Source organism: Rhinolophus ferrumequinum, chromosome 4 (assembly GCF_004115265.2).
Source record: "Rhinolophus ferrumequinum isolate MPI-CBG mRhiFer1 chromosome 4, mRhiFer1_v1.p, whole genome shotgun sequence".
NCBI lineage: Eukaryota > Metazoa > Chordata > Mammalia > Chiroptera > Rhinolophidae > Rhinolophus > Rhinolophus ferrumequinum.
Window position 1 is genome coordinate 74,194,609 of NC_046287.1, and position 13,926 is coordinate 74,208,534.

At 35.0% G+C, this 13,926-nt stretch overlaps 1 pseudogene; it reads left to right on the forward strand.

Moving 5' to 3' along the window:
- Positions 1 to 1,148: 1,148 nt before the first annotated feature.
- On the forward strand, positions 1,149 to 9,518 carry LOC117021191 (UPF0711 protein C18orf21 homolog; annotated as a pseudogene).
- The last annotated feature ends 4,408 nt before the right edge of the window (positions 9,519 to 13,926 follow it).

Genomic DNA, 13,926 nt, shown 5'->3' on the forward strand with positions numbered 1-13,926 from the left:
TTTTTAAATTCAATTTAAGTGGCCATATTGTAATTCAATTTAAAATTAATCATATCCAAATATTTTACCAAAAATATTCATTTTACTCTTCTGAATACAATCTGGTTTCAGTTAGCCAAATTTCTCATCTTTCAACAAAAAAGCAGCCGACCTAGAATCTGGCAGCTACAAGCAGATTGTGTTTTTTGTTGTTGTTGTTTTTGTTGTTGCTTTGTTTTATTTTGATATTTCCCCCCAGGGCATTTCTGTAAAGATGTGATGACATTGTTCTTCCAAACATAATTGATATTGTTCTGACCAGTACATTGAAGCCAGATATACAATAGATCTAGCTTTATTTTCCTCTTACAGGCAACTAAAGGTTACTGACAAAAAGAAAAAAAAATAGTGAGTGTTGAATAATGCTTTTTACTCAAGTGAGTCAATGTTTTAGGCTGTGAAATAGACTGTTTTTCAGTAGTAGTTCAGGAAAGCATGCTGGGCAAGGACTGTGTATTCGCTGCACTCAGCAAGCAATTTTGAATCACTTAGCAGAGAAGATCATGCTTGGGACAGTCATAAACCTGCAGAAGCCTGAGGTCATGTAGCAATTTCTAATACGCAAATCCTCCATTACTCCAACATATGTCCACTGCCAGAAGGGCAGCAAAAGCTGTCATCAGCTTCTGTTATCATAGGGACACGCTGTCTACTAATTCACTGATTGAAAAATGGAGCAATAAAACAGATTAAAGGCAGTGTGTTGTTTGGGAGATGGACATAATGGGGTGCCAGTGTGGCCACAGCGTGTCTTGTATGGGATGACACTGACAGCTGTGTGGTGAGCTGTGCTGCAAATGTCACATTTGTCATTTTGAGCAGTTCCATCATGTCATTTCTGAGTCAGCCTTAACATCAAACTGCAAAGCAGAGTCACCAACGGAGTTGTTCTGGAAGCCTGCTAATTCCCTGGCAATGAAATGAAGCTGAGTGAAATTGATCGTGCTCAGCTCTATGTGTGCCTGTGAGAGAAGACACGGTGTCATAGGTAGCTGACAAAAGTTTGGAAACAGAAGAGAATATGCAGCAGTGCTTCTGTGATAAAGTAGAACATCTACAATGACAAAAGGAGAAGAAATGGGAAACAGACACTAAGTACAGCCTCAGGAATGTGCAGTGACAGATTTGGCTTCTGGGAAACGAAAGGGCAGACAGGTAAGCCTGGAGTGCAGAAATCAGAGATTTCTTAGGAGATTTTTTAGGCATTTCAGCCCATTTATTCAGTTCTGGGGTGTGACGTTCAGTAGATTCTTCCCCCCACCCCATTATATTTAACGTAGTTGATGCCAAAGCCCTTCTCCCACTTTCTCACTCTTCAATAAAGAAATTTAAACTAATTTCAACTCAGCATTTGTCACATGCTTGCATTATATGCCTGACAATGTACAGGGGAGCATGAGAATGCAAAATAAGACTGACATGCTTTCTTTCTTAGGGACTCTAGTAATTTTGGAATGACATGATCCATGAACTATTTGGAGAAAGATAGAAGACAGGATATAATCAAGTGTCACCAAATGTATTAGAGGAAATAAGTGCCATGGCAGGTCAGGAAAGGTGAAGATCAGATCTTGGACCAGGTACAAAAGAGGGAATGAGACAGGAAATGTACCATGAAAGAAGGAAAACATCTGGACAGAAAGGAAATAGCACACAATACACTTAGTAGGTGGGCGTTTTCATAGAGGAAACAGAGAGGACACTAGGAAGACCTGTCTACCACAGAGAGACAGAAAAATAGATGCTGCCCCTGCATATCTGGTTTCTGTGAATGATAACTGCAGTTCTTAAGGCTTGATGTACAGGGATCTGGCCACTAAAAAGTCTGCTGATCCTAAAGACTGTGGAATAGTGTAGAATGTGTAGTATGGAATGGCTTTCTTACAGATGAAAGAGCTGAGACAAAGATTCTGTAAATGGACTAATACTGTTTCTCCTGCCTCCCAATTTTAGGTACTAAGATTGTTGGTGAGAAATTGGGTGTCTTCCCTTAAATCCTGAATGAAATATTTTTTGGAACATTAGAAACCCAAAGAAAAGATTGGTTGTGGAAAATTGAATCCAAAATTTATAATAAAATAGGGGCAGTTTAATTAAAAAAAAAAGCTATCTTAATTATAAGCTCAGGCTTAAATAGATGCAAGAAGGGTGTAAAAATAAATATGACACCTCCCTCTACCTTAATTACAAGTAAGTGTGCACATCATATCCCACAGCTGACACTTCTTGTGCACCCTAAGATTAGCAAGCAATCAAAATCAGTCACCCTTTCTATTTAAGCAATCATCGAAACCAGACTCAGATATACCCCAAGTGTTGGATATCTGACAGGGAATTTAATAACCATGATTAATATATTAAAGGCACTAAAGGAAAAAGTATACAATATGCAAGACCAGATGTCAATGTTAGCAGAGAAAAGAAAACTTTAATTTAAAATCAAATGGGAATACTAGAAATGAAAACTGTAATAACAGGGGTGAAGAGTGAAAGGATTGTTAGTAGACTCCTTATAGCTGAAGAAAATATTAGTGAACATGAAAAGTCTGTAGAAATTTCCCAAACTTAAAAAGCATCCAGGAGCTGTGGAACAACACCAGTCTTACTATGTGTAACTGAAAGCACAGGAGAAGTGAGAAACGGGCATGACAAATATTTGAAAAACTAAATATCTGTTGAAATTAAGTTGCAAGCCACTCCTTCTAAAGGCTGAATCTTCGTAGAAAACTTCTCTCCAAATACATTATGTTGTAAATGATCTTATCTCCGTATATTCCTTTGACAAGTTATAAATAACATACAGACTAAACTACAGATTTAGTTTTGGGGTTGCTACTCATCTCTCACCATGCAGAACTTTTTATGGTGTTTGTCCAAGAACTTTAGTCTATGAGGAAAATAATCTATTAGAGAAATTATCAAAGACAAGGACAATAAACTTAAAAAAAAGAAAAAGAAAAAGAAAAGCTCTACGGTAAAGTTCTACAATAAAGAAACATGCTTAATGTTTTTTAACCCAGTATTCTTAAAACTGTTTGACCAGGTACATCTTCTTTATACATAGTATTTATTGAAATTGTGTAAAATTAATATTAAAATGAGTCAATTTTGGGTAATTATAAACAACAGCTTGGTTCTTCTCTATTTCCCCCATTTTCTTCAGGTTTTGGCCTATAAAGCCTTGTATGAACGGACTCTTAGCTCTTTCTCAAACTGCCATCTTCTATCGTTCTCCACCTCACTCACTATATTTTAGTCACAGGCCCCTTAACATTCTGAGTTCATTTTCTCCTTAAGGCTTTTGTACTTTCTGTTCTTTCTGCCCCAGATGCTTTTCTGTTACATATTTGTATGACTTAGTCTCTCATTTTATTCAAGTCTCTGGGAAACATCACCCATTTCAACATATGCTCATTAGCAACTTTTTCTAAATTAACATCTCCCTCCATCATTCCTTAACCCTTATTTTGCCTTATTGTTCTTCATAGCATGTATTACAATGTAACATATTTTGCAGTCTTTGTTTCTCATTTGACTTCTGTAGAAGAAAATAGATTTTATAAGGTCAGAGACTTTGCCTCCTATTTTAATCACTACATCCTCATTGCCTGGAATGGTACCTGGTATGATTCTAGAATGGCAGGCACTCATAAAAATGTTTAAAAGAGTGAAAGATTAATGAATCAACCTGAACTGACTCTATTAGGTTGCATTCTTCCTTGACCCACTCCTGATTAGCCTAGCTAGCCTATAACATATCAGAGGAGATACACTAATTGGGAAACATTCTCTTAGTCTTAATTGTTAAAAGATCAGTCATTATAGTGCAAAGGCTCTCTGGTTTCAACAACTATAGTTTCTGTTACTCTAATTCGTTACTTCTTCACTGATCTTGCGTTCATTTATGCAATGTAAGGCTATCTGAATATATGTTCTGCTGATATCTTCCATAAAACATCAAATGAGACTGATTTCAATGATGTTGTGTAGCTTTCCCTAACTTTCCCTAACTTTCAGGGAAAAAAAAAACACACCTTGTTCTAGAAGATTATCCACTACTTAAAAAAAAAAAAAATGTTTCTGGTTATTCGTTCTCAAATTCCCCAGGAGTGAGCAGCAGGAATAAATTTAGTCTGGTACCTTGCAACAAAATGCAAACTAACCATATGATGCTATTAATTTATGTTGTTTTTATAACTACTACACGCAGAGGTAGACTCTGTCAGTTCCATTCAATGGTAGACATGAAAACACCAGAGAGCTCAAAGAAAACAAACACACATACACACAAACACACACCCAAGCCTCAGTTCCAGGGATTCTGATTTAATTAGTGGGGGTGAATTTGGGATGGCCATTTTTAAAGCTCCATCCATTGATTCTAATGTGCAGCCAAGAATCCGAACCAATGGTCTAGCTCATGAACAAATTAAGACCATGTATCTGGAGGCTGAACTCAGGGAAGATGTGGATCAGGGAAGGCTGCAACTATGAAGACAAGCTGGAATGGGAGAGGAAGGTTTTAGGCAAGGCCAGGCAATAAAACAGTTGCCTATGAAGAGAGTACTGACACACTAGTCAATCCTATAATGCTTTGGGCTATAGTTCTAAGACTCTGGGAAAACTGTTTCTTCTCAGGCTAGCAGACAGCGAATTATGTATGGGTCTTTTTAAGTCCTGAACACATTCAGTTTTTACCGCTGATTGTTAAATGAAAGCCTTGGTTTCTATGAGGATGCTGGCATCCTTCTCTTCCTTTGGAAAGCTTTCCATGGGTGTTTTGACATGGAGTTTCACAGTATGTTTATGACTTCAGGGACCTACGTGGCACCCCCAAGCGTGCTTCATATTGCACATCTGCTTGATCTCTAGGTTCCTCTATCTCTGGTGTGGGAGCAGAAGGGTGATTCAGGCTTCTGTTCCTGGTCTGTTCTGATCTCTTAGTTGTCTCAGCCCTAAACCATCTTGACTATAAATAATTTTAAGCTACCAGTAGAAATGCATTCTTGTACATTTAAAACCTATGAACTTTTTTCTTTTTATTTAACTATACTATATATATTAGAATGTTTAATATATATTAGATTATATATGCATATTATATATAACCTAATATATATATTAAAATATATTAAAATATTTCTTCCCAAAAGTAAGGACCATATTTAATATATTATAGTATTGATGAAATCTGAAGTTATTGGCCATGAATAAAAGATTAAATGTTTGTAAATACTTATATCTTATTAGCATATTTCTATTAGGATACTACATTCTAACATTAATTCTCTGACACCAAATGGGTATTGTGCATTTCAATTCACTTGTTTATTTCTTCCTGATTCAAAATAAATTAATGTGTTGCATAGGTTTAAAGAAGGTAAATCTCTTAAGCTTTTATGAATTATTTATATTTTCTAAAACTTAAGACAATTGGAAAACTAAATTTTTAAATGTTTTGATCTGATTTTTACATTTTCTCTTATTTAAACAGTTGAAAAATGATAATTTTGCAATCAAATTTTTCACTTTTTATTATCAAGTTTTAGGGCAACGTCTTATAATAAATAACTCTATCCTACTCTTTAAAAAAATATAAAAAGTAATATTGGAAAATTGGAAAAATTAAATGCATTAAACATGAACTCTCATTCTTGTATTCATTATTTTCCTCTTAAATTTTCTTCTTTTTTACTGTGACTTCTGCACAAGAAATATTTGGTACAGATGGAAAAATAATGCAAAGCCAGAGATATAGAGAGAAAGGTTTGTGACGCCAGGAGTGAGGGGTTAAAGCTAAAAATGACCATTTCAAATGGAATGATTATGAACTGGCTATTAAAAAAATAGGGGGCAAAAAGGAGCTAATAGCCCCTTTTATTTTTTATTTTTATATTTTTTATTTTTTTGTTTGTTTGTTTTGTTTTATTTGGGTGGGGATGGATGGTTGTCAGGATCAGGTACAGAATTTCTTATAAACTGGAAGGTGGGATCTCATTTAAGACCACTTTATATCCATTGTATCTAGCATACAACCCAGCACGTAATGCTTCATAAATGTTTGCTGAAGGAATAAACACAATGGAATGTGTACATAAAGTATATAGAACAACCCATTAGCCTGTTCTTTTAAATAAGCACACATAAACACTTGAGATACTAAAGAAGAATGCGCGCACACACACACACACACACACACACACACACTGTGGAAAAGTAAATGAAAACATTTGTTAGTGAATTTGAGTTGAGGATTAGAAACATTTTGAAATAGGTTCTTTCCCAAATTACAAAATTGGGCTTTTAGAATAACGAGAGGCATCATAGTGTGGTTTTAAAATGTGAGTTTTGAAATCAAATATTCTGAGCATCTTAGTTGTGTGACTCTGGGCAAGTTATATTTCTCAGCCTTAGTTAACCCATCTGTAAAACAATGTGGTATTGTGATAACCAGCATGAGGATTACTCATAATATGAAATATATAGTTCATCCCTGGTACCTGTGAATGACAGCTAATTTGCTCTGAACGAATCTAGACCTCACAGTCTGGGGTATAAATGAGGAAGTGAAAGAAATGTTTAAGGAGAAGAAGCTAGATTTTTACAAAGATTGCTACGGACTATGGATTGGATATCCTTTCATCTTTCTAAGCATGAAAACAAAGAATGGAGTTCATTTAAAATGATTTTTTACCTGTTAACCTTCTCTTTCTGAACCCCATGCCTCTCTGAGCCTGAACCACATAGGTTCGTGCTTTTCCAGGGTTACACAAGAAGATGCTAAAAAAGCACTCTGCTATATAATCCTCATGAATAAAAGGAAACTCCTTTATACTTCCGATTTTCTAGGGGAATCATGCCAAAATTATACAGGAGAGGTTGGAGGAAAATTCCCATGTCTAATCTACCATTTTCTGTACATTTTAATCCATGCAATAAAGAACATTTGAAACCATTTCTTTGTGTCTATAATAGAAACATGAAATTATAGCCACCCATTTTTGCGGTTCAATAGTCCATTATCTATTTGTTTTTGAAATGAACTACAAGGAACCCGGAATCCATGAAATAGGTATATAGCTAAGTGGAATTTAAATAAGAGTGTTTGAAACAATATCTTCTGGCATTTCTTAAAATGTCAGATAATGTAACAAAGCAAATGAAAACATCCCTATAAATAGTCACAACCACTCATTTCAGGGGAAATGTCTGAAGGAGTAATTATGGCTACTGATTTAATTTATTTATTAAAATAATCGGTTAGTTCTTGAAATTATTTCTCAAGACAAACAAAATGTTTGGTTCTTGTTTTTAAAGTTAAATTTGTTCATAGCCTGACTCTTTATAAAATATCTCAAAATTAAACAAAACATTTCTTAGGCTGAGTCCTTTTTTCCCAATCCTAGAAAGACTTAGTCTAGAAAAGCGTATGTGATTTAGCTTTCATGGTATTTGCCAAGTTAAGCTAATCTAAATGTAAAAGTTAGTAAGTATTCAAAGAAGCAAAGTGAACAAATCTGGGCTCAGACCGCCTATTAATTACTTTGCAGTTTATTCTCTTAGATGTATTCAGCTAAAACCACCACGATCTTTGGCAACATAAAAAGTGTAATTTCCTTTCCTTGACATAATCTTTCTTAAACTATTCTAACAACACGGTGTCATAGTTGGGGTTTTTTGGACAGTCTTCATGGATGTATAAAGTACATCTTCTCGGCTCAGATCAACAGCTTTGCACCTGCTATACAGATAGAAAGTGACTATTAAGCTTTAGAAGGATAAAAAGCTTCTAAAGCTTAATAGTCACTTTCTATCTGTATGAAAGGAAGGCACTGTGACGTTAGAAAGCAAGAGCATGAAAAATTAGCAAACCAAGTTCACTATGAAATTTAAATTTCAAAGTGCACAAAACTCTTGATGAGAATTTAAATTTTTCCCAAGAAGTATTAAAAAAAAAAATGGTGCCATGTCTTCTGATTTCTTTTTTCTTCTTTTCTTCCTTCCTTCCTTCCTTCCTTCCTTCCTTCCTTCCTTCCTTCCTTCCTTCCTTCCTTCCTTCCTTCCTTCCTTCTTTCTTTCTTTCTTTCTTTTTTTCTTTCTTTCTTAAAATATTGACATTTTTACGTTGACATGAGTCTAATAAAATCATCTGCTGGAAAACTGGAATGAATTAGAAGTTGCTTGGATTTTGCCTTTCACTAAGAGAGATTTCACTTTGGCTAGACTGCAGACTATAATACTAGAAATGTTGAGATAAATTGACATAAGCATCTTGCTCTAACTCTCGCATACCTTGCCACCTCACTTCTGGTTTCTTTTTCTTCAATGTTATAATTTTCTGACTTTCTGTACATTTTACTCACAATAAAATACAATGAGATAAATCAGGACTACAAAATGAGGCAGGAGAGGCCCGGGCGCATTAATCACATATGGGGCAGGCTGATCTGGCAGAAAGTGCTTGAGAATGAATTCGATCTTGGTTCTGTCATATATCAGCTGCAAGGCTTTAAGCTAGTGACTTGTGTGCTTTTGTGGTCTCCTTTTCTGCCAACATGTGTAATAAGAATATAGAAATCAAATAGTTGCTCTGAAGATTAAATAGGATTTTAGCAATATAAACTATCATTTTTTTATTGTTTGCCTAGGCACTGTATAAATCATTACATCAATTAATTTTCACAACATCCATGTGAGGTATTATAATTACCCCAGTTTTACAGATAAAGCATTTGAGGCCTAGGGACCTTAAGAAACTAGACCAATATTACACAGCAAAGAAGAAACAGGGAACTGGCCACACTGGGAATCCCGTTTTGGGAGGAGTCTCCTTTCTCATGAGTTCTTAGCTGCATGGAAGGGACGCCAAAAGACAGAAGCACTATCTGTGGCTGTCACCGGAAAACTAGAAGACAGCTTCCGGAGCCAGGCTTGCTATCACCTCTGAGCCTACAGTTCCTCACTAGATGATAGCAGCACTTTTGAAGAAAGGCATCCATACTGTTTCCATTTGCTGATTTGGCATAACTTTTGAGTGTGCTTCAAATCCAAGCCCAAACTGACACCCAAAATAAGAAACCTCTTCATTGAGAAAGAAGAAATTATATACTCAGATTTAAAGCAAAAAAAAGTTGTGAACAAGTACAAAGACTCCAAAAGTGTATTGTTGATTACTTGTGAAACATGTTACAGAACAATTAAACATCATGGTAACAGTAGAGGCTTTCTATCAGCATTAAAGAGCAACCCTACCACTCCTACAAGGAAACAAACTCAAGACACTAAGTTTTTAAATCTGTATGGTGACAAAGGCAAGAGTCCAGCATTGATTTTCAGGACAATGTCTGAACAGTCAACACCCACTTGCTTCTCAAAGAATGAGCAAAACAAAAGAAACACTTCTCTCAACTGAAAAGATTGCTTAGAGTGAATTCCAAAAGAATTCAAAGGCAGACTTGAATAATTTATCTTCTCTTTAAAGGATGAACTATGGAAATAATATATATATATATATATATATATATATAATGCAATTTCTGAAACTAAAGTTAGAAGAAAAAAAAAGCTTTTTTTAAAACTTTGATTTATCCCTTAAATACAGGGAAACAAGAGCAACATTTCTTGGCATCCTTCAGTGTTTATGGAGAAACCACTTTATTAGAATGAAGTATTTATTCCATACTAAATAACTGAAATCTGCCTACCTCACAGGGTGGTTGTGAGGATCAAAAACATGTGAAATCTCCTTGTAAATAGCAAAGATATATGTGGACATTGAAAAAAATGAAATTTAAGTTCTCTGACTTCATTACTGAGACCTAGTCACATTCTGATCAGCTCTCAGAATGAATGTAAATGCACCTGGATCAAAACTGATGTGAAATGCTTGTTTTCTTTTTTCTTTCACATCAGAATGCTTATAAATACTTCTGGGAACTTTAGGAATTAACATAAGATTATTGTAGTCCCCACTCTCCTGGACCCAACTCAATTCTAACTCCCTTTATTTTCCAACTAAGGTGTTTTCAAGCTGCCGTAGGGTAGATAGTCGTTCAAGAAAGGGATTTCATCAACTAATCCCCATTAAATTGTTAAAGGAGATCACTTTCAGGAAAATTTCCATTTTAAGAGGATGTAGGGATAGGGAAATGATAAGCCCAAGGGAAATAATTACAAATGCAATTTTAAAGTTCCCTTGAATTCCTTGGGAGGAAATGAGTAGCTTGTAACCATTCTTGAAAACAAAGTGTTTACCTGATCATCAGACGTACCCTAGGAGAGCCATGAGGTAGCTGCACTGTTTGTGAGTGAACTGGCCTCTTCAACTCTGGTTACTGGGTCTTCAGGCCGTTGTGTGTTTACTTTTTTAAGATGAAGCAAAAATTTGATCCATCCATGGAAAACGTAAAAAAAAAAAAAAAAAAAAAAAAGACACAACCTACATAATTTTTTAAATAGTGTTTTTTTTCCCCTCTGTAACACAAATATCTCAAGTTACAAGTAATATAAAACACATCTCTCTGCAAAAGCTTGACAGTTTTAAAGGCTGCAATCCTTTTTATACGGACCAGAAACCTGAGAATTTATGTAATGTGTCAGAATCGTGGCATTTTTAGTATTGTTTTTGTCTCTGAGTTAAGTACAGAGGGATATGTTATCAAAGACACTGCTTCCCTCTTTGATGACAATTTTAAAGACCAAACTATAAACCCTCATGAAACTTCATTTTCATTTTAACTTATTATTTATTGTTTCATTTTCAACCAAACTATTTTCAGGTTTTATTATTTAAAAAATAATAATTATAATAATAGCTTTACTGAGGTATAACTGATTCATAAAGAACTGCATGTTTGCTATGGACCATTTGATGAATCTGGACTTACCCAAACACCACAATCAAGATAATAGACACCCAACACCTCCCAAAGTTTCCTGTGCTCCTTTGTTTCTAATTTTTCTTTTTTGTGGTAACAACACTTAACATGAGATCTACCCTCAGACAAAATCATTAGCTCTCAAAGATCAACTTTGTCACTTTGCACTGAGATCAGTACATGTTCAGCATAGTGTGGCTTTCACACATGCCTGCCTAGCTGCCATCATAAACCCCTGTGGTTAAGCTGTGGACATTTCCCAACCTAAATGCGACATACTTAAACTTAATTTGGAGCTTAAATTATACACTTCTACTCCTTCAAGCTCGACACTCCCATTTCTTGGCTTTGAAGCAATTCATTCTTCTGGTGTGGTATTTACCCCAGTTTATAACCACTTTCCTTTGTTGACTTTAAAGCCTCTTCTCCTCTGCCCTAAGGCTTAGTGTGTCCCGTAAATCTGTCCTAGCATTATTTTCTAATCACCTATTTTGGTCACATGTGGAGATAAGGAATGATTTTTGTTTATTCCTAAAGCTTCAATTACTATATATGCATATTAATTTTAATTAAGGGCTTTCCTCCAACAGCAAAGCACATTGACACACAAGTTTGAACTCAAAATCAGAAGGTTCTTAGACTTAATGAAATGCAAGACCACAAGGATAAGAACCTTTTATCTACATATTGATGAGAGAAAAATCTATATTTATAATTGTCCTCAGATCTCTTTTCTGAGCTTTAATATAGTCATTTAGAGCTAGAAATTTTCCTATGAGCATTGCTTTAGCTAAAACCCTTAATAAATTTTGTATTTGTTTTCATTCATCCAATGTATATTCTAATTTTTTTTTTTTTAATTTTTGTTGTATTTCTTCCTTGACCCATTGGTCATTTAGGAGGGTGTTGCTTAATTTCCACTCATGTGTGAATTTAAAAAATTTCTTTCTGTATTGATTTCTAATTAAATCATATTACATTCCTGTTGGAGAACATACACTGTATGATTTCAATCTTTTTAAAATTACTGAAGCTTGGCGGCTGAATTTCTCAGTGGTTAGAACACAGTGCTCATAACACCAATGTTGCTGGTTCAATTCCCACATGGGCCAGTGAGCTGTGTCCTCCACAACTAATTGAAAACAACAACTTGACATGGAGCTGATGGGTCCTGGAAAAACACACTGTTCCCTAATATTCCCCCAATAAAAATTAAAAGAAAAAAGATTACTGAAGCTTGTTATATGGCCTAACAGATGGTCTGTCCTAGAGAATGTTCGATTTGCACTGTTTGAGAAGAATTTGCATTCTTCTGTTGTTCAGTGGAGTCCTTTATGGATGTCTGCTAGGTTTAATTAGTGTGCAGTGTTGTTCAAGTCTTCTATTTCCTTTTTGATATTTTTCCTAATTGTCTCATCCATTACTGAAATATGTATTAAAATCTCCCACTGTTTTTTCAATTCTGTCAGCTTTTGATTTATGTGTTCTGGGACAGGAATGTAAATTTACCATACTCACATTTGTTTCTTCCTAATGGATTGGCCTTTTATCATTGTAAAATGTCCTTTGTAATTTCTAGTTATCATTTATGCCTTAATGTGTATTTTGTGTAATATTAATATAGCCATTTCAGCTCTATTTTGGTTACTGTTTGTATGGTATGTATTTTTTTACCCTTTTTCTTTTAATCCATTTTGGGTCTTTGATCTAAAGTATGTCTCTTGTAGACAACACAATTGGATTTTTTTTTTTTTTTCCCATTCTGCCAATGTCTGCCTTTGGATTATAGTTTCTAATCCCTTTATAATAATGTAATTCCTGATGAAGATTTATGTCTGCTATTTTGCTATGTGTTTCCTATATGTCTTATGTCTTCCTTTAAGTCTAATACTTTGAGCTTTAAGTCCTATACTTTGTGGCCCATGGGTCAGATTCACTTACATATCCCATAGAAAACATAAACCTGTTCAAAACTGAATCTATATGTGCCTTCATTAAATTCTATCTTCTGTGTTTTGTATCTCAAGGAAGACTAACAGACAAGTCATTATTCAATTATATGAAATTTAATTATGTAATCTAATTGCCAATGATTACATTTCTATGTTCACTCACCTCATCTAATGACTCACAAATACCTACAAATCCTATTCCATAAATGACCCTGAATTCATGTAGTTTCTTGATCCCTATCCATACTCTCTCCATCCAGGCCACCACCATAGTATACTGCTTGGTGTCTTTGTCTCTACCTTCCATTCTCAATTCTGTAGCTAGACTGATATTGCTAAAAAGCAAATATTAATATAATCATAATAGCTTAAAAATTTCAGTGATTGCCATCATTCTAAATTTTGCAGTCATTAGCATTTTTTACAAGACCCTCCTGACTTAGTCCCTTCCTACCCCTCTATTGCCATCTCCCACTCCTGAAACACCTAGCCCCTGAAAAGCCAGTCTTTTTTTCCGTGATCTGATCACAGCCTGCTCTCACTTACGACTTTGTTAGGAACACATTTCTTTCCATTCTCTCCTTTATCTAACCTTTTCCTACCAGTGCATAAAGTCTATATCTAATAATTGCTCTGCATACAAAAAAAAAAAAAAATTCCTGATACCTCTATCTGAAATACCTTCTTCTATTTTGGATTATAGTATTCTTTTGAACCTCAGTAGGTGCCGGTTTAGCCATAAATCTCTTTGCAAATAAAACTATCACACTAACAAAAATTATCTCCTCTCATCAAACTTTATTAAGGTTTCTCGGATCTTTATACTCCACTAGACACAACTTCAGTCTTCAGTTTCTGTCCTTGTACAGACCAGTTTCAGCAAGAACCCTGTTAAATCCATTTAGAGAGAATCCCAATCCTGGTCATCTTGAGTACCTGAACACATACATCATTCCCCATCATCCCCTGGATAATATCTGATCACCTAGGCCTGCCTTCAGTAAAAATCCTATTAGACATTTTAGCATGAATTAGCCTACCCTCTTAGTAATTTTTCA